Raw genomic sequence first — 26,550 nt, 5'->3', positions numbered from 1 at the left:
TATATACAGTTGAAGTTGGAAGTTTATATACACTTAGGTTGGAGTCATTAAAACTCGTTTTTCAACCACTCCACAAATTTCTTGTTAACAAACTATAATTATGGCAAATGGGTTAGGACATCTACTTTGTGCATGACACCAGTCATTTTTCCAACAATTGTTTACAGACAGATTATTTCACTTATAATTCACTGTGTCACAATTCCAGTGGGTCAGAAGTTACATATACTAAGTTGACTGTGCCTTTAAACAGGCTTTAGAAGCTTCTGATAGGCTAATTGACATAATTTGAGTCAATTGGAGGTGTATCTGTTAATGTATTTCAAGGCCTACCTTTAAACTCAGTGGCTATTTGCTTGACATCATGGGAAAATCAAAAGATGGCAGCGTCATGTTGTGGGGGTACTTTGCTGCAGGAGGGACTGGTGCACTTCACAAAATAGATGGCATCATGAGGGAGGATAATATTGTGGATATATTGAAGCAACATCTCAAGACATCAGTCAGGAAGTTAAGGCTTGGTCGCAAATGGGTCTTCCAAATGGACAATGACCCCAAGCATACTTCCAAAGTTGTGGCAAAATGGCTTAACATGCTGACCAAACTGGACACGTCACGTGCGTGAGCGTCGCAAAATAAATTTAGAAATCCATGTTATTCAATTATTGCACCCACACTGCTCGCGCGCGCCAACGAGCGTCTGCAATGCCAAGGGCTAAAATAGAAGTCATTCCTATTTATGACGCAGATCACGGTGCAAGTCCTGCCTCTCCCATCTCCACGTTGGTTTATAGAAGCAGGTACCCACGTGCCTTCTCCTCATTGGTTATACCCACGTGGGTGATTGAAAGACGAAATGATTTGACGGTTGTTGTGGTAAAAGTGTAGATGCAAATCACCATATAAGTTCAAAGATGAAAAAACCTGGAAGGAGGAGAGATGACTAGAAATGATTCATTGGCCTTTTTATGTGTGGATTTTATGTGTGGATTAATTGTCGGAGTAGAAGACCTTGTACATTTCAGGTAAAATAACAACTCAATGTTTATATCCCAGGACAAATTTGCTAGCAACAGCAAGCTAGCTAAATAGGACAAACTAGCTAGCAAGTGCAAGCTAAATAGCTAAATTGCCATACATGTTTAATGCTTTTCGACCTGTCCCCAAACTAATGTAATTGGTTCAGAGTTTGTTTTGATATTTTCACCTGCGTGTCGTGATCGCGTTTGGTGTGGGGGGCCAAAATACATTTATGCACGATAGTGCACGATGGTGCACGCGCGCAGCCTGTTTGGGTTCCGTGTAAGGACAACAAAGTCAAGGTATTGAAGTGGCCATCACAAAGCCATGACCTCAATCCTATAGAAAATGTGTGGGCAGAACTGAAAAAGCGTGTGCGAGCAGGAAGGCCTACAAACCTGACTCAGTTACACCAGCTCTGTCAGGAGGAATGGGCCAAAATTTACCCAACTTATTGTGGGAAGCTTGTGGAAGGCTACCCGAAACATTTGACCCAAGTTAAACAATTTAAAGGCAATGCTACCAAATACTAATTGAGTGTATGTGAACTTCTGACCCACTGGGAATGTGATGAAAGAAACAAAAGCTGAAATAAATAATTCTCTTTCCTATTATTCTGACGTTTCACATTCTTAAAATAAAGTGGTGATCCTAACTGACCTAAGACAGGGAATTTTTACAAGGATTAAATGTCAGGAATTGTGAAAAACTGAGTTTAAATGTATTTGGCTAAGGTGTACGTAAACTTCCAACTTCAACTGTAAATAGTGAAGAGAATACAGTACGTCCCAAAATCAACCCCTGTGGTACACCTTTATGTACTTCAAGAAATTCAGACTTAACCCCATGAATCACGATGGCCTAAATTCTGTCACTAAGATAATCATGAACAGGGGTCAGAGCTCAGGCACATCGAGGACAACTTATTTTAAAAAAATAGCATGATCAATAGTATCAAAAGCTTTTGACAGGTCCACAAACAAAGCAGCACATTTCACTTTAGTGTCTAAAGTGTTGACAAGAGCATTAACAACTAAAATGGATGCTTTAATAGTGCTATGCCCCGGCCTAAACCCTGATTGGTTTACATTCAAAATTCATTTATCAGATAAAAAAGAGCAAGGTTGTACATTTATCTAAGTTTCAATAATTTTATCTAGATAAGAAAGCCTTTAAATTGGGCAATAATTGTTAAGATCACTACTATCCACACCCTTATTGAGTGGCAGCACAAAAGCTGATTCCCATACTTTCGGAATATTTCCAGGTGACAATGTTAAATAAAAATGGGGGTTATTGAGCCAACAATGATGGGCGCTGCATACTTAAGCAGACCGGGATCCAATTGGTCGGCCCCTGTGGATTTCTTATTGTCTATTGCTAGAAAAGCATCCAGGACTTATTTTTCAGTAAATAGCCTAAAAGAAAAACTTTGACTATGTCAGGCGTTTTGTTTTGTAAACATGCATGCTTACAGTAGCCTACTTTGCCCTTGAGCGAAGCATTGTGTGATCCCCTCAGTACTAGCATGAATGTCCCATACTGACCAGTGCAAGATGTGGGCAGTTGTAATTTGAACTATGTGATATAGGCCCATCATTTGGCCCATGTTTCTATTTTCTAGATGAGTGAGCTAAAGGCTGCCTGAGCACCCTCTGATTGATCTCACAGTGTCCAGTCTGATCCATTGAAATGGAATTACTTTCTGTAATGTAGTACACCGCCCTTAGATAGCTGTATCTCTTTAACTAAAGAGATCTTTGTGTGTTTCCACATGTAATGCTAGTGTTATGAGATGAACATTATCAATGTACTATTTGATTTGACATCAGTCTTTCATTTTGGCATGGAGACATGGGCTGTAGTTAAAATGCCATCTAGTGCTTTCAGTGTGACCAGTACTGTGTTTGTAGAATGATAGATAGGCTGATCCAGTCCTCTGTGAGATAAATGAACAAGCTGCTATGCATTGGGATTAGTAGTCCTTCCACAGACTCCCAGATCAAAGCCTGCGTAAGCTCACTCTCTTGGCTGGAACTGCAACAAAAGTGTTGAAAGCTGTCTGAGAAAGAGAGATGCAGCAAAATATTACATGTCTCCCTTGGCTTAAATAAGTATGTAAAGATTTCAGTCTCAGTGGCTGGCTGCTGGTTTCTCTTTAAGCTACCCAGCCACTATGTGTCGGATGCAATTGTGATATGTCCTCTGACACAAGGACAAATAAAATGTCATCTAAAAGTACTTCTTTGTCTGTGTGTTCCATAGAAAGGCCTTGGCATTTATAACCCCAGACTAAGCCTACTCCCTACTGGGCAATGACGTCAGATCAACATCCAATTTTGATTGGATTGTCAACAAACATGGATTTGGTTTTAAATTGACCAAACCCTTGAAACGCTGTTGTTGATTTTTGTTTGAAGATGTGGTTCATTTGAGAATGAATAAATTGATGACTTTGTAAATTGATGTTAATTGTTAAAAAAACGACTTTTATACATTGATATGGTATGGTGAAAGTTTAAACAACATTTCACATTTATTTTTGATTGATGGGTTGATAGCTACAGTATTTGAATGAGCCTTCGGTCAACCTTCCTGGCCAGACCAACGAAATCCTGCTTATTTTCCTGTTTCCATTAGTCTATTTTTGTGTTGAAGCACTAACTGTGAGTGTCTAGTATTGAAAAGGAGCTGCACAAAATTAGATTTCCCATCAAAACAGTGTAAAAAATGCACTCACCGAGAGATTATTTCTCATGTTCCCTGGGGACGGTCGTATGAAAGCTATAATTTATTTTTCTCACTCTGATCTTCTAGATGTTGCCTGTTATCCTGCAAGATGATAATAAGACAAGATTAAAAAAAAAAAAAAAAAAATGAAAACAAAAGATTATCATTACATGGGACCCTCACAATGTGAAAGCTTTGAACAGCGTTTTATGTTAAGAAAGGTTTAGTTTTCATTTATATTTCACAGATGTTTTAATAGGTTGTACCATTTCCTTACAAAAGTCACGATCCTCACAGAGAGGAAATCCCTGAATGATTCTGAAACCTACTGTGTCATCTGTACACCACTGTGCAGCTCATTAGGCTGCACTAGATTAATCAGAATAGACACTGACTGCAAGTTCAGCCTGCTACATGACATCATCTCACCCCTCTGCCAAAACATAGTGAAAGTAATCTATCATCTACCACTATACTGTGGCTTGACTGGTCAATCACCTCTACTGTACTGGGCCCTCATAGTGGTCTGACTCATGAATAGAGCCCACTCATTTCCAGGGGCTAATGGCAAACTATGGTGTTAAGGAGATGTTCAGTGAATGTACAGCAACTATACATTACATACAATATAATTTGCTTAAACAGCATTCAATTTAAAGGGGCCACATGCCCTCAGTTGTAATGGGTGTACGCCTCTACTGATGAGCATGTGCTTTGTCTGTACGTTTGCTTTAGCCTATATTTATTGTTTTAATGTCATAACACAGGAACTCTTTCTTACACCATTGAAATTAGTCCTTGATAAAGCCCAATGATTGGGTGAGGTGGTAGGTATTTTAAATCTTCTGTATTGATTAACCTTGTTGCCTTGGTGCACAGCAGAGGCAGAGCTGTGGCCTCCCAGAGTTTATAAGACTCAGTCCTTGGTTCCCTCTGGCAGCAGCCTCGCGCAAACAGATTGCAATTCAAATTAGCCATGATAAGCTAGCAACCTTGAATACTAATGGAAGAAAACAGCCAGTTCACAGGCAGGGATTGCACTCAACTCACCTCCCTATTTGGATCTGTCTACATCCATTATTGTCCCTGTTGCATGTTGTCTACCATAACATATCTGTTGAAGAAAATGGCTTGTGAAAAATAAAGCACCACCAACTGAAGTGAAGTGCCGGTTCAGATAAGGGATGCTTGCGCTGGGTACCCGGTTAAAGGTACAATGACGAACAGGACACAAACTCAATTTGAACATTTTATTATGCTTCAGACACACACAGCTTTATGGTGAATTAATTATTTTTTCTTCACAACACACCAGGGAGTTCAGATTTTGTAATCCAGTTCGTGTAGAAATGAGTCCATGGAAAAAGTCAAGCTCTTTGTGATGTAATCCTTTCTCTGGAAAAGTGAGACTGACCTGACCCCGGCTTGGGTCGGCTGACCCCTTATATATCTGTCCCGGCCTAATGTTCTGATATGCCCAGGCCAGGGGTGATGATTGGCGGGTCTAAGGTCCCATGAGAGATCAGAGGTGTGTCATGTAAACAGATACTTCACACCTCTGAGGAGGGGTTGGAGCACTCCCCCCCTGCAGCAGACCTGCATCCAAAACAAGACAGAATCTGGAGGGAGTGAGGTCTTCTACAGCTTGAGCTCAGAGTTGGGAAATACACAAACAGAGGGACACATTATTTTAATTGTAGTATGTTGCCATACAACACAATAATAACATTTAAGTAGACACTCTTATCCAGTGAGTGCATACAACTTCATACTGGTTCTCCATGGGAATCAAACCCACAACCCTAGCGTTGCAAGCACCATGTTCTACCAACTGAGATACACGGGATCAACAATAACAATAGTAATACTACATTATTAAAGCCCATGTTTCGCCCCCAAAAATATATTTTAAAAATGCATTACTAAATAAATAATAATAATTAAATAATAAATACAAAAATATTATATATAAAATGAGTAGTACATATATGTATGAATCTGATATGTCACTTTGTTTTTCAATCGGACATTGTAAATTGGAGATACACTCTATATACAAAAGTATGTGGACACCCCTTCAAATTAGTGGATTCGGCTATTCATGCAATCGCCATAGACAAACATTGGCAGTATAATAGCCTTACTGAAGACCTCAGTGACTTTCAATATTTAAAAGGTCTAAAATAAAGTCTCATGTCCAGAGTGAATACATTTTCATTAGTGTATGTCATACAGGTATCTCAACTAAAACATACACTGAGTATATAAAACATTAACACCTGCTCTTTCCACATAGACTAACCAGGTGAATCCAGCTGAAAGCTATGATTCCTTATTGATGTCACTTGTTAAATCCACTTCAATCAGTGTAGATGAAGGGGAGGAGACCGATTAAAGAAGGATTTTTATGCCTTGAGACAATTGAGACATGGATTGTGCCATTCAGAGGGTGAATAAGCAAGACAAAAGATTGAAGTGTCTTTGAACGGGGTATGGTAGTAGGTGCCAGGCTCACCGGTTTGTGTTAAGAACGGACACGCTGCTGGGTTGTTTCCCGTGTGTATCAGTTTCTCGTGTGTATCAAGAATGGTCCACCCCCCAAATGACATCCAGCCAACTTGACAGAACTGTGGGATCCTTTGGAGTCAACATGAGCCAGCATCCCCGTGGAATGCTTTCGACACTTTGTAGAGTCCATACCCCGATGAATTGAGTCTGTTCTTAGGGCAAAATGGGGGGGATGCAACTCAATATTTGGAAGGAGTTGCTAATGTTTGTTATACTCGGTGTGTATCCCAGACAAGATTAAAGAATCGGACAAAGTGAATATAAGTCAGTGCTCACATCCGTAGAGGTTTGCATGAACTTGAGTGGTTACATACAATACATGTTGACAGAATGGCTGTGAGACAGAAAGAGACTGTAGCTGTACTCCAAGGTAAGGGCTTTGCTTCTGGAACCACTGAAGACCCCAGTATTCAATCAGGAAGTTTGAAGAAGATGTGTCACCATCCAGTCCATATCACAGCATGCAGTGGCCTGATAGGGAGATGACAATAAATGCATTATGTCTCTTTCATCACCAAAGCCATGTTCACTGCACATGTTGCGGAACATTTCAACCCTTTTGTTAGTGTCATTGATAATGTGCATTCGGAAAGTATTCAGACCCCTTTACATTTTCCACATTTTGTTACGTTACAGCCTTATTCTAAAACGTATTAAATAAAAATAAAAAAAAATCCATCTACACACAATACCACATAACGACAAAGCGAAAACAGGTTTCTAGACATTTTGCAAATGTATAAAATGAAAACAGAAATACCTTATTTACATAAGTATTTAGAGCCTTTGCTATGAGACTCGGAATTGAGCTCAGGTGCATCCTGTTTCCATTGATCATCCTTGAGATGTTTCTACAACTTGATTGGAGTCCACCTGTGTTAAATTCAAATGATTGGACATGATTTGGAAAGGCACACACCTGTCTATATAAGGTCCCACAGATGACAGTGCATGACAGAGCAAAAACCAAGCCACGAGGTCGAAAGAATATTACGTAGATCTCCGAGACAGGATTGTGTCGAGGCCCAGATCTGTGGATGGGTGCTCAAAACTTTCTGCAGCATTGAAAGTCCCCAAGAACACAGTGGCCTCCATCATTCTTAAATGGAAGAAGTTTGGAAACACCAAGACTCTTCCTAGAGCTGGCCGCCCGGCCAAGCTGAGCAATCGGGGGAGAAGGGCCTTGGTCAGGGATGTGACCAAGAACTTGATGGTCATTCTGACGGAGCTCCAGAGTTCCTCTGTGGAGATGGGAGAACCTTCCAGAAGGACAAGCATCTCTGCAGCACTCCACCAATCAGGCCTGCAGAGCGGCCAGGGAAGCCACTCCTCAGTAAAAGGCACATAACAGCCCACTTGGAGTTTGCCAAAAGGCACCTAAAGGACTCTCAGACCATGAGAAACAAGATTCTCTGATCTAATGAAACCAAGATTGAACTCTTTGGCCTGAATGCCAAGCGTCATGTCTGGAGGTAACCTGGAACCATCCCTACAGTGAAGCATGGTCGTGGCAGCATCATGCAGTGGGGATGTTTTTCAGAGGCAGGGACTGGGAGACTAGTCAGGATCGAGGGAAAGATGAACAGAGCAAAGTACAGAGAGTTCCTTGATGAAAACCTGCTCCAGAGCGCTCAGGACTGAGCGCGAAGGTTCACCTTCCAACAGGACAACAACCCTAAGCACACAGCCAAGACAACACAGGAGTGGCTTCGGTACAGGTCTCTGAATGTCCTTGAGTGGCCCAGCCAGAGGCCGGACCTGAACCCAATCGAACATCTCTGGAAAGACCTGAAAATAGCTGTGTAACAACGCTCCCCATCCAACCTGATGGAAACTCCCCAAATATAAGTATGCCAAGCTAGTAGTGTAATACCCAAGAAGAATCAAGGCTGTAATCACTGCCAAAGGTGCTTCAACAAAGTACTGAGTTAAGGGTCTGAATACGTATGTAAATGTGATATTTCTGTTTTTATTTTTAACACATTTGCAAAGATTTCTTCAAATTAGTTTTTGCTTTGTCATTATGGGGTATTGTGTGTAGATTTATGCGGTACAAAAACAATACAATCCATCTTAGAGTAAGGCTTTAACGTAACCAAGTCAAGGTGTCTGAATACTTTCCGAATGCACTGTATATGGAAATTCACATACAAATATTAGGATCATAAGCATTGACTGTAATACCTCTAGTGTCCTGTGGTGAAAGACTGCTGTGTAAGGTATTGGGCAACCGCTTTCTTCCCCGGCCCGTATTCACAAAGCGTCTTCAGAGTAGAAATACTGATCTAGGACTAGCGCCCCCTTGTCAATGTAATCATTAATTGTGAAATAAAAGTCAAAACTGATCCTAAATCAGTACTCCTTCTCTGAGATGCTTTGTGAATACGGGTCCTGGTCTGTCTGGATGCTGCTTTTCTAGTGAGCTAACTCCCTCTTTGTCTGAAATTAAATATCACCAAAAACATGAATAAGAATTAGCCTAGTCAGTCAGTAACTTTGTTAACTAATGAAACACCAATTTAAACTTACACAAGCCTATTGAGCCCAATTATACCAAAACAACACAGCCATTTGCTGTGAAATCAAGAGGGTATTTTTCTTGCCAACTTTTTCAGTCACCAGTGCATCAATAAAAAAGCAGGGTAACGAAAAAGTGTTCACAATAGTCAGTATTATAGCTAGCAAATAAATAGTTCTTAATTTCTACAAATATAGCTACAGGCCACTTAGTGAACTCAGACTGGTGGTGGGAGTTCGGTAACGTTAACTCTTCTCCAGCAGTTTCAGTCTAGCTAGCTAGCTAATGGTATTTTTATCAACTGTATCAATCAGATGGATAGCTTAGCAAATATAGCTATTAATTTTCCCCTCGCATGTAAATTTGCCTGATACAGCCTGCCAGTTGCTATTAAGTAGCATGAATAAATCATAAGCCAGCTAGCAAAGCCAAGCTCATGCCTTTTACCCAGGATTGAAAGTAGATTTAATTTCTTACTGGTATGGGAAACGCAAGTGCTCTCATGCATTTTTTTTAATACTACCAAAATTACAGGGTAGCCTACTCTGCTGACACTGATCCATATAGCCGGCCTACAAATAGGGGAGACACAAATACAATACGACGTCGATCTAACCTGGAGGAGAAAATGATTGTCCAAAAACAAACAAAAGTGTCACTGACCCAATGAATATGCACACTCACCGGGGATATGGCCCATGTTCTTCACTGGTGCCAATAAGATAGGCTACTGTTCACTCAATTAAGGTAAAAATGTTGATAACTAACGACAGATTGGAGTCTTTTCATTTTCATCTCTTTACAGCAATAGCCATTTGCTTTCCAAACAGTTTTTCCACGATTCTGACTGTAGGCTATGCTATTTAAAACAATCCACAGCTTAAAAAAAGAAGAAGCTAATGATGCTCTGTGGTCAAATCGTCCTTTCTGGGGTAGTAGCCTATTTTGAAGGATTTTATTTATTTGTGTATAGACAGGAGTAAGCTAATTAGGCTATATAATTTTGTAAATGTAATTACATTTACTTTAGGGAAAGCTTCCTCTAGCCTTATGGACAGGCCGCCTATGCCTTTTAATGTGGCATAAACACAACCGGTCATGATGTTTTCATCTGATTATCAAACAATCACTTAACAAAGTTGCTCATGTATGTAACGGGTGTCTAGTTCTTCCTCCTCCTCGGACGAGGAGAGGAGAGAAGGATCGGAGGACCAAAATGCAGCGGGTTGTGAATACATACTGAATTTATTGAAAGACGAACACGAACACGAAAAAACACTTGGAAAATTACAAAACAACAAAACGAAAACGTAGACAGACCTGAACTATGAGAACTTACATGTAACACGAAGAACGCACGAACAGGTACAGACTACAACAAACGAACGAATGAACAAACAAACCGAAACAGTCCCGTGTGGTGCATAGACACAGACACGGAAGACAATCACCCACAAACAAACATTGTGAACAGCCAACCTTTATATGGTTCTCAATCAGAGGAAAACGTCAAACACCTGTCCCTGATTGAGAACCATATAAGGCTAATTACAAGTGACCTAAACAAGAAACACAAAACATAGAATGCCCACCCCAACTCACGCCCTGACCAACTAAACACATACAAAAATAACATAAAACAGGTCAGGAACGTGACAATGTAGGCTACCAGCGCATATTCGTCCACTCACAAAATAATTTCAGCATCCAAACCCCGGAATTTGATGAATGGAAAGAGACATCTGTTACTAAACACCTACGTGTATTGTAATGACATTCTGCAAATGTCATTAGGCCTACAAATGTAGCCTGAATTGATGCATCCACTGTTGTCCGCACACACCCAGCTGTGGAAAAAGTACCCAATTGTCATACTTGAGTAGAAGAAAAGATACCTTAAAAGAAAATGACTCAAGTAAAAGTCACCCAGTAAAATATTACTTGAGTAAAAGTCTAAAAGTATTTGGTTTTAAATATACTTAAATATCAAAAGTAAAAAGTATAAATATTTTTAAATTCTCTTGATAAGTGCGTGAATTTCTGTCCTGCTACGCTTTGAAAATGTAATGAGTACTTTTGGGTGCCAGGGAAGATGTAAGGAGTAAAAAGTACATTATTTTCTTTAGGAATGGAGTGAAGTAAAACTAAAAGTTGTAAAAAATATGAATAGTAAAGTAAAGTACAGATACCCCCAAAAAACTACTGAAGTAGTACTTTTAAGTATTTTTACTTTACACCACTGCATGCCTCGGTCTTGGCCAAATGTAAGTGTTCTGCTCAAACCACAATGCAATTTGGAACATATACCACCTGGTTTCTAGTCAATTCACACATTTTTCATGCGGCTGACGTGTAGTAATGTTAAATAATGGTGTAAAAGCCTATAGTCTTTTGCGCATGTTGTATTAATTGTGATTGACTTACGTTTTACAAGTATGGCGTACCCCCGCTATTTATTTTGCCGGGTACCACCTTACTTTCACCCCTGCTTTTACCAACAAAAATCATGTACACTTATAAAAGAGACAATTACTTTCAAGCAGATCATTTTTATTTTATTCAAGGACTTCCGGCCGAGGAGTAATAGCTACTTGTTTGTAGAACTGGCATCTTCACTTGAACAAATGTCACAGGCAAAATTACAGGCTGCGTCCTCCACTCGAGGGGGCGTTGCTTACCAACGCACGTGCTTTACCATTTTATTTAGAAGCCCCCAAAAAAGAAACTTGCCAATGAGTGCCAATAAAACAACATTCCATTCAAACAATACAGTCAATCCACAGTCATACAGTATACTTACTGAAATCAGTAGACCAGGGGAATAAAACGAGTTGTAAATGCAACAAGTACTGAAATTAGCTTTAAAACAGCAACATTTTCTCTCAGCCTCATGGCAAAATGTGTAGAATTGTAGGATTGTAGGATGCGTAGCATTGTTTCCCCCCAGAAAAGTGGGCTCTTGCTCAGACCTTGCGGACGCCCCGCGGAACTGCGGTACGCCACTGACCTTACCTCGTCAGGCTGGCTGTGTTGGATGGTGAAATTATTGCTCACCGGTGCCACACCCCCTTCTTCTCTGTAGTGTATGGTATATTCCAGTGATGCTGAGTTGGTGATTGTGTCCACCAGGGAAGATTTTTTAAAAAGATGAACAGTTGAATCATAACCATTAGAAAAAAGCAAATCACACGCGTTCCGCTCTACATATCAAACGCTGTCTTGTCATTCTCTTCGACACATTCACCGGAGCATCATAGGCTATTCAGCTGAAGCGAGCGTAGCTCAACCGTCATCATTGCGTTATTTGCCAAGGATACACGAGGATACAGCATATAATAACGTGAACAGTCTTCTTATTTCCAATGAAGTGAAACTATGGCATGGGAATAAGCCTCCGGTATGGTCACATCACGAAAAGGTGAGCCATTTGTCTACTAGCTACTGCTTTCAGCCTGTGTTTATCGCATAATTGCTACGTGGCGCGCTATATCCTACTGTATCGCTCCTGAATGGTGGTATCCTCAGGTGCAAAAACATTCGAGAAAGGGATTGTAGGCTATAGTGAGTGCAGTGATAGCCCCGTATCAATACACAAGGTGCCGGCTAGGCTATGGGATATTCCCATTCGGCGGGCCCGTGGTGCTAATGGACATTATTTTTATGTTCCTAGCTGGTGATACCAACTCTGAGGAAAGGACATTCTGTGGTAGCCTACCTTAACATGACAATTTTGCTAAAGGCTACAGACTATACCTGTCCCGTAAACTTTACAGACAGCAAGGTAATTGGAGTTGCCATGTTGGTCAGCAATGAACCAGTGCATTACAATATATTTATTAGGCTTACATTGTGTACATTAAGGTTAGGCAATAATGTAGCTTAACGTGTGTATCGAATTGTTAGTAGTATGTAGGCTAATATTAGTAGTAGTATTATACATTCAGTAATGTCGGCAGTTCTGCGAATATAGCCTATAGACTATCAGGATCAGTCGATCAGCTTTCTCGGGTAAAGATGCAGACAAGTAGCCAATGTAAAATGTTATACTAATACACTTGGCTTGATGACATGACCAGAAACAAAATATATTTTACAACTTCCAAAGATGAAACAAACATAAAATAAAATCATTTTTATAATAATATCTCAATTGTATCTATGACAGGTTGTAAAAGTGCTGCTATCTGTTGACAACCTTGTACAATGTGCAAGACAGACCCGTCTGAAACTGGCAACTGACATATTTCGTACTCAGGGGTGGCCAGTAATAGCTTTAATAACATGTGTTTAATTGAAAACAACTATTACATATTATTACATTTATGTTACCTGCGATTATGATTTTTTTTTATATGATAACGCCACTGAGTATGATGGCATTTTTTGGCATTGATTTGCTCTCAGTAGCCACCTGGAACACACAGGCTCTGGGCTATTATAGTCAGAGGCAATGCTGAGCTTCCATTACTGCATTTTTGGAAAATGTTAATTATATTAATCTGCATTGAGTAGGCTAGATGAAACTACTGCAGACTGCAGATGTGCTATGCGAAAGCCATATTCATGTACCGTTATGTAAGCCTACCTCATGTAGTGTAATGGATGATATTCTTGATATTCTTATCAAATGCTATGAACCTCTTGAATAGATCATTTCGAATATCATCCAAAATAAAACACAGCACTAAAATCTAAATACCAGAAGGCCTATCAGATTGATAAACAGTGTGACAGCAGTTAATTTTCTCGATAAAATTACACAGTCATTTTTTTTGTTGAGTTATTGAGTTTAAAATCTATACAAGTAAGTCTCAGTGTGTTTTGAGAAGTCATGTACTGTACCCTGAATTCAATGTGGTTTACATTGTACATCATCAAGCAGCCAATCCCCTTGCCTTATTTTTCACTTATTTCAATTTAATCACTGGGTTTAGCTGTAGAAAACAATATTGGGGAAAAAATAGATACGGTTACATATCGCAATATTGTTTTGGATAATATTATATCAATACTTGGACTTTTTGTTGTTGTTGATAGGTAGCGTTAGCTAACGCTAGTCGGCTGTACCAGTGCCAAAACGACAGTCTTTTTCATCCTATAGCTTGTTATCCATCTTCTTTTGAAATAGTGAGCCAATATGTTTTCAGCACTTTTATTTCCAAGACTGATCAAAGCACATTTTCTCGTGCTATCTCCTGTCTCTCTGCTGCAGACATAAAGTGAGCAATATGTTTGGAACATCAAATCACAATAAAATCGCAGTAACAAATCGCAATACATATAGAATCGTGAGAATTGGGAGAATTTAAATACATATTGTACCGGCACCTGCTTCATTCCGCCAATTAGGTACCTTTTAAGTAGTGTAACTTGGTGCAAAAAAAACATTCTGTCATAAAGGGCACATGTTCAACTTCATCAAAAACATATTTTCCCATCTCAAGAGGTTAAATTAAAAAAACACGATAGTAAGTGCCTATTAAGTGTCAAATAAAGTAACAGGGTTGATGTCTTCATCTCAAATCAGCCATAAATCCCCTTTTGACAGGGGGAATGGAAGCTTGTTGTGTGAAACAGGGAGGGGCAATTGATTGCAAGCTTGACAACATTTCTAGACTGTCTATCTATGTGCCATCAAACCCCTGCAGCATGTCTAGAATGCTGCAGCCTACCTGGTGTTTAGCCTTCCCAAGTTCTCCCATGTCACCCCGCTCCTCCGCACACTCCACTGGCTCCCAGTTGAAGCTCGCATCCACTACAAGACCATGGTACTTGCCTACGGAACAGCAAGAGGATCTGCCCCTCCCAACCTTCAGGCTCAAACCCTACACCCTAACCCGAGCACTCCGTTCTGCCACCTCTGGTCTTTTGGCCTTCCCACCACTACGGGAGGGCAGCTCCTGCTCAGTCCAGTCCAAACTCTTCTCTGTCCAGGCACCCTAATGGTGAAACCAGCTTCCCACTGAAGCAAGGACAGCAGAGCCCCTGCCTATCTTCCAAAAACATCTGAAACCCTACCTCTTCAAAGAGTATCTTAAATAATCCCCCTTACTAGCTCTGACTTTGCTGACAGCTACTTTATTGAGGAGAAATGTACTTTCTATGCCTGTGATATGTGGTTGTCCCACCTAGCTATCTTAAGATGAATGCACTCACTTTAAGTCACTCTGAATAAGAGTGTATACTAAATTCCAAACATTTTAATGTAATAGGGTTGACCTTTTATGCGCAACCCGCTTAGTTTCACACCACAAAACACCAGAAAATGTCCAAAAAGAGTACAACCAGCTCACCTGCTTTTACACTATGATTTGACCGTTCGATGTTCAATGTTTCTTTTGAAAAAAATATTTTGAAAGGAATAGTTTCACCATATTAAAATGAGAGTTTTGTGTCCGTAACAGGGTTGACCTTAAAATGAGGGACAGGGTTTTTGTTAAACTTAAAATTAATCACTAATCACATTAAATAAATAATCATCTTCAGAAATTACTTTGTCAAACCAACAAAATAACAAGGGCTTTACAATGATCCTGAAAACTGTATTTGGCACTTTAGCAAGTCTTTATTCATATAAAAAAATATAAATGATTGAAAACTCAATGTTTCAAGCTTTTAAAATTCAATATTTGTGCCCAATTTATACTTAATTAAAATATCAAAGGGACGCAAAAGACACTCCTTTCGTGGAATGACCCACCTAAGTATCGTGATAATATCGTATTTTGAGGTCTCTGGCAATTTCCAGCCCTAGAGAAATGCACAAATGCAAGTTTTGAAATGATTAGGACATAAATAGCTTGCTTATGTTATTCTGCATTTATGGCTAAGCACATCAGCTAAGATTCAGTCTTACAGATTGTACAGAAACACAGTTTGATTTGTATGATGCTAAAGCAAGACCTGCCCATCTTACATATCAAAACATGTCATTGCAGTTGGTTAGTCTTCTGCATAATCTTTAATATAAATTTAATAACGCCAACATTGCTTTTGTTTCTAGACCTTCCTTTCACAAAAGAAACCTTCAGTTATTATACTGAACAAAAATATAAATGCAACAAAAAACAATTAAAAAGATTTTACTGAGTTACAGTTCAAATAAGGAACTCAGTCAATTGAAATAAATTCATTAGGTCCTAAACTATGGATTTCACATTACTGGGGATTAAAATAAAAGGTACGGGTGTAGATCAGAATACCAGTCAGTATCAGGTGTGACCACCATTTGCTTCATGCAGTGTGACACATCTCCTTCGCATAGAGTTGATCAGGCTGTTGATTGTGGCCTGTCGAATGTTGTCCCACTCCTTTTCAATTGCTGTGCAAAGTTGCTGGATATTGTCAGGAACTAGAACATGCTGTTGTACACATTGATCCAGAGCATCCCATACATGCTCAATGTCTGGTGAGTATGCAGGCCATGGAAGAACTGGGACATTTTCAGCTTCCAGGAATTGTGTACAGATTGTTGTGACATGGGGCCGTGCATTATAATGCTTAAACTTGAGGTGATGGCGGCGGATGAATGGCACGACAATGGGCCTCAGGATCTTGTCACGATATCTCTGTGCATTCAAATTACCATGGATAAAATGCATTTGTGTTCGTTGTCCGTAGCGTATGCCTACCCATACATAACCCTTTTGCCACCATGGGGCACTCTGTTCACAACGTTGACATCAACAAACCGCTCGCCCACATGACGCCATACACGTGGTCTGCGGTTGTTAGGACAAATTCTCTAAAATGACATTGGAGGCGGCTTATGGTAGAGAAATGAACATTCAATTCTCTAGCAACAGCTATGGAGGACATTCCTGCAGTCAGCTTGTCAATAGCACACTCCTTCAAGACTGTTGGAAAAACATTCCAGGTGAAGCTGGTTGAGAGAATGTCAAGAGTGTGCAAAAGCTCTCATCAAGGCTAAGGGTGGCTACTTTGAAGAATCTCAAATATAAAATATATTTTGATTTGTTAAACAGTTTTTTGGTTACTACATGATTCCATATGTGTTATTTCATATTTTTGATGTCTTCACTATTATTCTGCAATGTAGAACATAGTCAAAATAAAGAAAAACCCTTGAATGAGTAGGTGTGTCCAAACTTTAGACTGGTACTGTATATTTCCATGGGGTCCCGTGTATCTCAGTTGGTAGAGCATGGAGCTTGCAACGCCAGGGTTGTGGGTTAGATTCCCATGCAGAACCAATATGAAAAAGTATGAAAAATGTATGCACTTACTACTAAGTAAGTTTCTCTGGATAAGACCGTCTGCTAAATTAATAAAATGTAAAAAATAATTAACTAATTGGAGATGCCGTTGGGTTATTCTTTCTTTTAATGTCCAAGGAAATATGGAAACATATTGGTGGGACATTTGATGTCTGAAGGTGGTGAAAACAAGAGTATTAGTATGCATATTTGCATTTCCTAAATGAAGGTAATGTGATGTTGACCTCCTCAATGACCACCCCTAGGCATATATTTTTAATGTATGAGACACAAGACTATGTGCCATTGTCGAGTATGCCCTGCTTTTTTTGCAGAAAAGTACAAGGTGACACTTTATTTAAAGGTCTGGTTATGAATTCCTAATACATTATCACATAGTTTCAGAACCATTAAATTAAGTAAATACATATGGCCTGTTGTTCACTTGCCCTGGTAATGTATGGTTTAGTGTCAGTATTGGTGGTGGCTGTGGTGAAGGTGGTACTGCTCGTAGTGCTGGTATTTGTAGTTATATCACTACTTACTAGTTGCATTAAATATGAACTCTGCCTCTCTTCCATTGGCATTGAAACAACCAATTGTTTTCATGTCTGCCTAACCTTATTCTGAGTTATTTATGTTCACTTTGCATTCAACTGGTGATAAAAAAACTGAATTTGAATTGAAGTTTTTGAGTAATATTTCCCATAGCTTATAATATTTTGTTCTCTCCCCGTATCATGTGGTTGTATAAGCAGGATTTTATTTTCCCAAACAGCCTTTTCTGCCCAACGTCAACTGCCTATTTTCTATTCAATTATTTGTCTCCACCTCTTCCACCCATGCTCGTCTGTTGATCGCTGTACATTTTTCTTCTCAAATTATGCCATTGGCATACCCTGTAGTCAAAGGGATTGTAGTCTTTACAGCAAAGGTAATAATTTCACCGACCCCCCACCATCCTCTCCATAGCCTCCCACTCCAGCGGTGGCTTTCTCTACCTACAGTACCTTTCCATACAGTAACCATCCCATACAACTACTGTATAATGCCTCTCATCTTTCATAATTTTATGGTCTGATGGGTGAAAATATATTTGTTTAAATCTATATTATTCATGGTGTTATGTCCCCATATTAACCTATATAATTTGAGTCATGTTAGTCTGGCTTCATGCATCTCTACATTTAGTTTTTATCAGGAAATTACTGAATCATATAGTAGTTGAGACTAAACAATTACTGTTTTTTGAGTCTCTAAATGGTATTGATATAAATGATCCAGTTTAAAAACAAATTACACTGAACAGAAATATAAACGCAACATGTAAAGTATTGGTCCTGTGTTTCATTAGCTGAAATAAAAGATACCAGAAATTTTCCATGCAAACAAAAAGCTTATTTCTCTCAAATGTTGTACACAAATTTGTTAGGGAGCATTTCTTCTTTGCCAAGATAATCCATCAACCTGACAGGTATGGCATATCAAAAAGCTGATTAAACAGCATGATCATTACACAGGTGCACCTTGTGCTGCGGACAATAAAAGGCCACTCTAAAATGTGCAGTTTTGTCACAGATGTGTTTACTGCAGGCATGTCAACCAGAGCTGATGCCAGATAATTGAATGTTAATTTCTCTACCATAAGCCGCTTCCAACGTTGTTTAAGAGAATTTGGTAGTATGTCCTACCGGCCTCACAACCGCAGACCACGTGGTACACACCAGCCCTGGACCTGCACATCCGTCAAGTCTATCTTGACTGGAGAGGATATAGTCATAAAGTGAATATCAGTACTGCATCATAACGTGTATCATGCCGTACAGTAGAGTGACACACTACATCTCTTATGGGTGGCAGGTAGCCTAGGTAGCCTAGTTGGGCCAGGAACTGAAAGGCCACTGGTTCGAATCCCTGAGTCAACTAGGTGAAAAACATATGCCCTTGAGCAAGGCACTTAACCTTAATTGCTCCTGTAAGTCGCTCTGGATAAGAGTGTCAGTTAAATTACTATGTGAAAATTATATACAGTACTTGGCTTAGGCAGGAGCTCCTTTCTTCATTCAAGGAACCATTGAACCATGATTTACTGTACTTTGAAAAAGCACCTGTGTTGAATACAGCAACATGTGTAGGCTAGAGGTTAAAAGAGATTTTGAAGAGCTCTTGATACCAGAGATATCTTTGAGTTCTGTGTATGGAAAACCCAATGTCGTATTTGTTTGGACTTCTATAACCTATCCAAAAAGTGTTTGCTCAAATATATTAATTGGACTCTAGGGAGAAAGTTGATCAGCTTCTGTTGTTCTCTTTAAATGCTAATGAGGAGGAATTAAACTTTTCCTTTAAATTATTTTGCTTACCTTTTGCTTACCTTCGATCTATATTATGTATAAACTGAGACTAATGACTCTAGGTTTGAATAAAGTGGAGCTGGTATCAGACAAAACAAAATAGTGTTTGTTTTGAACAACTGAAGATTTTCAAAGTTTACCTCACCACTAGAGACCAATGAACAAAGGGAGTGCATCTGGTCCACGGGAGTCTTACAACAGAAGAGCTACAGTAACAACATCTACAAATATTGACTCACAAAAGAATTCAGTGATATCTATTAAGATCTCTGGTTCTTATCACAGAGGGATCAGAACAAAGGACCAGACAAGATGCTTTCTGATGATTAGATGATTCAGAAGAACATGCAAGGACAAGGAAGCTCTGCTGTGGAGATTATTCAAGTAAACTACAGTAACGCACCAAAGTGAAATAAACGAATGATGATGATGAAGAGGAAATGACAGTCTTATGTTTTTTCAAATGAGTTTTGACTGGTATGTGATTTAGTGTGTTCAGTACATGGCACATATATTCCATGTCTAGCACGGATGATTGGTTTGAGGGACGGGCTTTGGAAGGGCCTAGCAGAGTGGATGGAAGACTGGGAGCAGCCAGCTGCGATGCATGGGGGAACGCACAGTGGAGAGAGGGGCTTGACAGACGTGCCGGTAAGGATAGTGAATGTGTTGCATCTAAGGGCTTGTCCATGAGGGAAGTATGGAGCCAAAGTTGAATGTCAAATGGTAGACTGTTGAGAGATGACTAAAGCGTGAGTGTCATACAGACATTTGACATTGGAAGATTCTGAGTGACACCTTCTTACACTCTAAATGGCCGATTTGCAGCTGCAGCACAATGCAATGAGGACCCTGAAAGTGGAAGCTGTGGGTCATGCAATAAATTGTTAGCTGGTGCCTGGCAAACGCACACGTGTCAGAGTAATGCCTCTGTACATTCCTCCATTTGATACATGGCTTGGGAATAAAGTGGATGTATGCCTTTTATAGGAGTGATCTATTCATCCTTACAATAAGATGCCATTCTCATAAGAGATCCCTCTACTTTACTGATAACCCTGGTGCCCCAAACTAGGCTTGTAATGTGAGCGAGCATCAAGAAAAACATTCGTGCTCCTGTTGTAATCCATCTAGAGATCCATGTCGCGTGTGTTGGCCAATTACTCAAAAGCTTTTATGTGAAAATGCACATGCACACGACTCATTTCACTGGTACCATGCAACCATGTGTTTTTTCATCTATGGCATACCATTTGATTATTTGACATACAGTATTTTCATACAGGTTGTACTCTGTCAATGATTTGTATTTAAACATTGAAACAGTGTTGTCAAGATTGATCATGTCCTCTGATATAAACAGCAATACCACCCACAGACTCTAGCAAGAACTCTCCAGGTGTTTTCAAATCATAGTTCCAGTGCTTTCAATTCAAGTCCATTATGTTTCAATGTCTACTGGCAGTTTAGAGCATAAGAACAGAGATTGCTTGTGTAATTTGCTCTGAACTTCAGGACCAGAAATGGTGGGGAGCACCCTTAAAACCAAGTTGTACCATTTGTCAAACTGCAAATTAAACCAGCCAATAAAAGGCTTGTACTAGTTCCCATAAACCACCAAGCATTTCTGCATAGGGTGATACATGCCAGGCTTCTAAGCCTAACATACTGAATTTCATGTTGAGCTAGAACTGCCCACATTCTGGGTGGGTTGCCATGGGGCTTGCTGTTAAAAAGGTTACTGTCAGGTTGCTTAACGAATCACACAATTAGATGTTTGTATAAGGGAGGAGCTCCCCTGAGTTAGAGGCTGCCTACAATCAGCAGAAGAAATCAATTGCTTCTACTCAGATTACAGGAAATATTAGGGTGTCATCTCATTCATAACAGATCATCGTAACAGACATTGTTCCGTAAATAGGTACGGTAGACAGCTGGTGGACAAGACTATTGTATCGCCCATGGTTATCCTCGGTAATATTGAATTTTCATTGAATTATGCATACATACCACTTTCATTTGTGTTTTTTGTAGTTATTGTCTAATAATAATAATATACTTTAATTCCTACCAATACATCTTTGTAGAGTATTTGGATTCCCTAAAATTATAAACCTATCTTCTATGAACAGCAGGCTGATGCATTGGGCCTCTTTTGAGCCCCAGAAACAAACATGTATCTTTAAAGGAGATAAATCAATGCCTTCAGCACTTAATTTGATAGCCTCATGTAGCTAACAGTCCATTAGGCGCTGTGACAACCCAGAGCACCCTGTGAATGTTTACGATCCGTAGGTGTCAAAGCACAACGGGAAAGTCACAGTGAAACATGCTGCCTGTCAGGTCGTAACCTCAAATATTCTGCAAAGCTGCAAAAGTTGAACCTGTGTCAATGGATTACTTTCTCAGGAGATGCAGCTTGTGCTAGATTCTGAAAATGGTTATTGCATTAGGAAGAGTCACCTTTCATTTGCGCATAACAGTGTAGGAAGAGAAGATTTCAGTGCCTCCCCTTGCCTCCTCCATTCCTGGGCCTGCTTCATTAGCATTAGCATTGGTGTTCGGGTGGGAAGAGAAAGTGATATCTTCACAGTCCACAGGCCTGCCTGCCGTGTGACAAGGTGAAAGATGATGATAGAGTACGAGACCCCAGAGTTGTAGAAGAGCAAAGGACGAGGCTACAGTCAAGTGCAGTGGGTCCCAGCATCCAAAACAGTGCTGTGGGTATACGTGTGTCACTTGTTGTAGACGTCCATTAGATGTTGGCTGTGAATGATTACTTGGAGAACAGTGCTACATTTGATGAGAGAGTAACAGTAACTACACATTTTCTATAGTCAAAACAAGAATTGACAGTTGACCAATCAGCAATAGAGCATGTAAAAAGTTATTTACTGATGTGTGGGTCCAGTTCATCGCTCTGAAGGCCGTACTATACAATTCCATTTCACCAATTCACCTACTGTATGCAACAGCAATCAAAGAGGAGAGGAGAAGAACCATATAGTTGTATGCTGTGAATGTACAACAGTGTGATGTAAAGAGGCTACCAAGCAAGAGACATCGAGAGTGAACGAGAGGTCTACTCTACGTGTTATTAAGCTGTAATCCATTATTATAGTCCATCCAGTCCCCCACTCTGCTCTGCAAGCTGTGACAACTCCGTGTGAAGGGACAGGTTTCACTCAGGGTCAAAACAATCCTAGCACTCTCACTTAATTGGACTCCTGTCCTCCCTGGTGGTATGGACAGAGCAGAGCTGGTGTACTGGGTATAACCTAGTATTGGATCATCTCTATACTATAGGTCACGCTTCCTGGGTTTCCATACAAAAAAATGGATGAACAAAAAAAATGGATAGTCCCGTACACCTTCAAACATTCAACCTCCAGCTGCGTACCCCCTCTAGCATCAGGGTCAGCACACTCTCAAATGTTGTTTTTTGCCATCATTATAAGCCTGCCACACACACACACACACACACACTATACGATACATTTATTAAACATAAGAATGAGTGTGAGTTTTTGTCACAACCTGGCTCGTGGGAAGTGACAAAGAGCTCTTATAGGACCAGGGCACAAATAATAATATAATAATCAATCATTTTGCTCTTTATTTAGCCATCTTACATATAAAACCTTATTTGTTCATCAAAAATTGTGAATAACTCACCAATTTCGATGAGACTCTTGTTCAGAAATCGGTAAGTGGACTGGAGGCAGGGCATGAAAGGGATAACAAATCCAGTTTGTGTCGTCCGTTTCGGGAAAGTACCTGCATAATTGCTCACCCAGCTTAGGTGCTTCGCTATATCACATTTGACATAGTCCGTAAGCTTGAGTTCATTTGCACACAGAAAATCATACAATGATTGAAAGAGCTGTGTGTTGTCGTTGTTAATGCAGACAGAGAAGAGCTCCAACTTCTTAATCATAGCCTCAATTTTGTCCCTCACATTGAATATAGTTGCGGAGTCCCTGTAATCCTAGATTCAGATAATTCAGGCGAGAAAAAACATCCCCCAGGTAGGCCAGTCGTGTGAAACTTGTCATTATGCAAGCGTTCAGACAAGTGAAAATTATGGTCAGTAAAGAACTTTAAGCTCGTCTCTCAATAAAAAAAATAAGTGTCAATACTTTACCCCTTGATAACCAGCGCACTTCTGTATGCTGTAAAAGCGTTACATGGTCGCTGCCCATATCATTGCAAAATGCGAAAATACACGAGAGTTCAGGGGCCTTGCTTTAACAAAGTTAACCATTTTCACTAGTGTCCAAAATGTCTTTCAAGCTGTCAGGCATTCCCTTGGCAGCAAGAGCCTCTTGGTGGATGCTGCAGTGTACCCAAGTGGCTTCGGGAGCAACTGCTTGCACGCGCATTACCACTCCACTATGTCTCCCTGTCATGGCTTTTGCACCATCAGTAAAGATACCAACATATCTTGACCACCAAAGTCCATTTGATGTTACAAAGCTGTCCAGTTCTTAAAAAAGATCCTCTCCTGTTGTCCTGGTTTCCAGAAGAGGATGTCTTCCTTAATTGACCCCCAATAAACGTAACGGACATATACCAGCAGCTGTGCCAGGCTGCCACGTCTGTTGACTCATCCAGCTGCAATGCATAGAATTCACTGGCTTGTTTGCGAAGAATCACAACTGTCAGTGTCCATGCTAGCTGGGCTAGCAACAAATGTATAATTACTGATGCTATAAGCATTGGATGTGCTCGTGGGAGCAGAACAACTTGTGTCGTCGACAGGTGTAGGTTTAGTACTGCTGGTAAAAGCAGTACTACCAGTAGAGCTGGTATGTGTCTCTATGGACGTGCGCCTTAATTTTTTTTAACCATTTATCAATTTTTGAGCAAACGGAATGTGTGATTGGATGTTCATTATTTGACTAGGCTACCTCTATTTGACATTTTGTTGTTATTTCACTGAACACTAGATGGTTTAATTATATTTTTGGCATTGAAACGAGGCTACTCAGGCGAGAAAAAAACATTGCCCAAATGTATAGCCTCGTTGAACAATCTAAATGGGCTGTTTGAAAATGTGAATCACATTTTTATTTGGCGTACCCCCGACGGCATTGCGTGTACCCCCCAGTTTGGGAATAGCCAATCTAGAATATATGACTGTCCGCTGGTAGATGGGTTTCTTACCTTACATATGACCCAGGCAAAAACAATGTCTCTGTCTCTTACTTATTTTTGTATCTGCTACTTGAATGAAGCCACATCCACCTGCAGAGCTGCATTGGTGAGGCATTTATGAGATGTGCTGAAGGCATCCATAAATCTATCAGAATGAGCTGGGGGGCCCTTACGGCTCTTCGGACATGTAAGTATGAATTGGCCTTTAGTTAGCGATGGGTCGTGGTGAGGCAGTGTTTGATTAGTGTTGTCACATGGTTGAGCTGCAGTAATGGACCGAGTGGGGCTGCTGCTGCTGCTTGTCTCTGTATCCAGACACTGCTTATGACACACTGTTGTTGTATAGCCCCAGAGGATTGCCACTTAAAATATATATCTTATTTTCACTATTTAAATGTTCTACTTTTTATTCATGAGTGCTGTTTTTTCCAAAGGAGAGAGTATTGGACTTTGAAAAACATGAGTCTGTTCACTTGAAACAAGGAAACCCCTTAAATACAATAGTTATTTCTATAAGCACAGGATAATATAATGCATAAAATTGCAAATATATTCAAGGCTTATTCTTTAAGCTTATCAATTATTTATGGGAATATATCTTCTATTGCACATTTTATGTCCCACAAATATGCCCATTTCTGAATAAGCTTACAGTATATTAATGATTTATGATAATAACTCTTTTATGTTGGAAGAAAAATGCTATTAGACATTTAAATTAGTGGTGGTAATTTTGCCTCTGGAGAGAAATGAAGCATGGCAACCTTGGGTTGGACTTGCCAGAATTGGGTCAACAATTTATTTGGGTGTGTGGGTGTGTATGCATAGTTGTTTGTGTCTGGCTGTGCGTGTTTACGTGTGTGTATGTGTGTTCTTATCTACAGTACCAGTCAAAAGTTTGGACACACCTACTCATTCAAGGGTTTTTCTTTATTTTTACTATTTTCTACATTGTTGAATAATGGTGAAGACATCGAAACTATGAAATAACACATATGGAATCATGTAGTAACCAAAAAAGTGTCAAACAAATTAAAATATATTTTATATTTGAGGTTCTTCAAAGTAGCCACCCTTTGCCTTGATGACAGCTTTGCACACTCTTGGCATTCTCTCAACCAGCTTCATGAGGTAGTCACCTGGAATGCATTTCAATGAACAGGCGTGCCTTGTTAAAAGTTAATTTGTAGAATTTCTTTCCTTCTTAATGCATTTGAGCCAATCACTTGTGTTGTGACCAGTGGTGGAAAAAGTACCCAATTGTCGTACTTTAATAAAAAATGACTCAAGTAAAAGTGAAAGTCACAAAGTAAAATCCTACTTGAGTAAAAGTCTAAAAGTATTTCGTTTTAAATATAATTAAGTATCAAAAGTAAATGTTATTGATAAAATATACTTAAGTAGTAAAAGTATAAATAATTTAAAATGTCCTTATATTAAGAAAACCAGACGGCACCATTTTCTTGTTTAAAAAAATGTATGGATATCTAGGGGCACGCTCCAAAACTCGGACATCATTTACAAACGAAGCATGTGTTTAGTTAGTCCGCCAGATCAGAGGCAGTAGGGATGACCAGGGATGTTCTCTTGATAAGTGTGGGAATTAGACAATTTACCTGTCCTGCTAAACAGTCAGGGGAAAAAAATGGAGTAAAAAGTACATCATTTTCTTTGGGAATGTAGTGAAGTAAAAGTTGTCAAAACTATAAATAGTAAAGTAAATTACAGATACCCCCCAAAACTACTCAAGTAGTACTTTCAAGTATTTTTACTTGAAGTATTTTTACTTATCAATACTTTACACCACTGGTTGTGATAAGGTGGGGGTGGTATACAGAATATAGCCCTATTTGGTAAAAGACCAAGTCCATATTATGGCAAGAACAGCTCAAATAAGTAAAGAGAAACGACACTCCATCAAGTACATTCGCAAAATCAATCAGGCGCTATGGTCCAAGCACACCACGACAGTCGTGAAGAGGGCACG

The 26,550-nt window shown here is 39.7% G+C and overlaps 1 protein-coding gene and 1 long non-coding RNA gene across 4 annotated transcripts in view; one reads left to right on the top strand and one right to left on the bottom strand.

Moving 5' to 3' along the window:
* Nucleotides 1–4,986: 4,986 nt before the first annotated feature.
* Nucleotides 4,987–11,842, bottom strand: LOC129868595 (uncharacterized). The gene is made up of 2 exons (XR_008761779.1): nt 11,637–11,842; nt 4,987–6,789 (listed from the first exon to the last, which is right to left on the bottom strand). It is a non-coding gene; the product is annotated as an uncharacterized LOC129868595 (long non-coding RNA).
* The window catches only part of LOC129868591 (teneurin-1-like), a 180,426-nt gene continuing 165,716 nt past the window's right edge, over nt 11,841–26,550 (top strand). For all 3 annotated transcript variants that reach the window (XM_055942709.1, XM_055942708.1, XM_055942706.1), the window contains exon 1: nt 11,841–12,254. The gene's annotated coding sequence lies outside the window, so the exon portion shown is untranslated. The remainder of the gene's footprint in view (nt 12,255–26,550) is intronic.

This window comes from Salvelinus fontinalis, chromosome 13, assembly GCF_029448725.1.
Source record: "Salvelinus fontinalis isolate EN_2023a chromosome 13, ASM2944872v1, whole genome shotgun sequence".
NCBI classification, from domain to species: domain Eukaryota; kingdom Metazoa; phylum Chordata; class Actinopteri; order Salmoniformes; family Salmonidae; genus Salvelinus; species Salvelinus fontinalis.
Note: the sequence above shows the minus strand (reverse complement) of the source record. Positions and strands in the feature narration are given on the sequence as shown.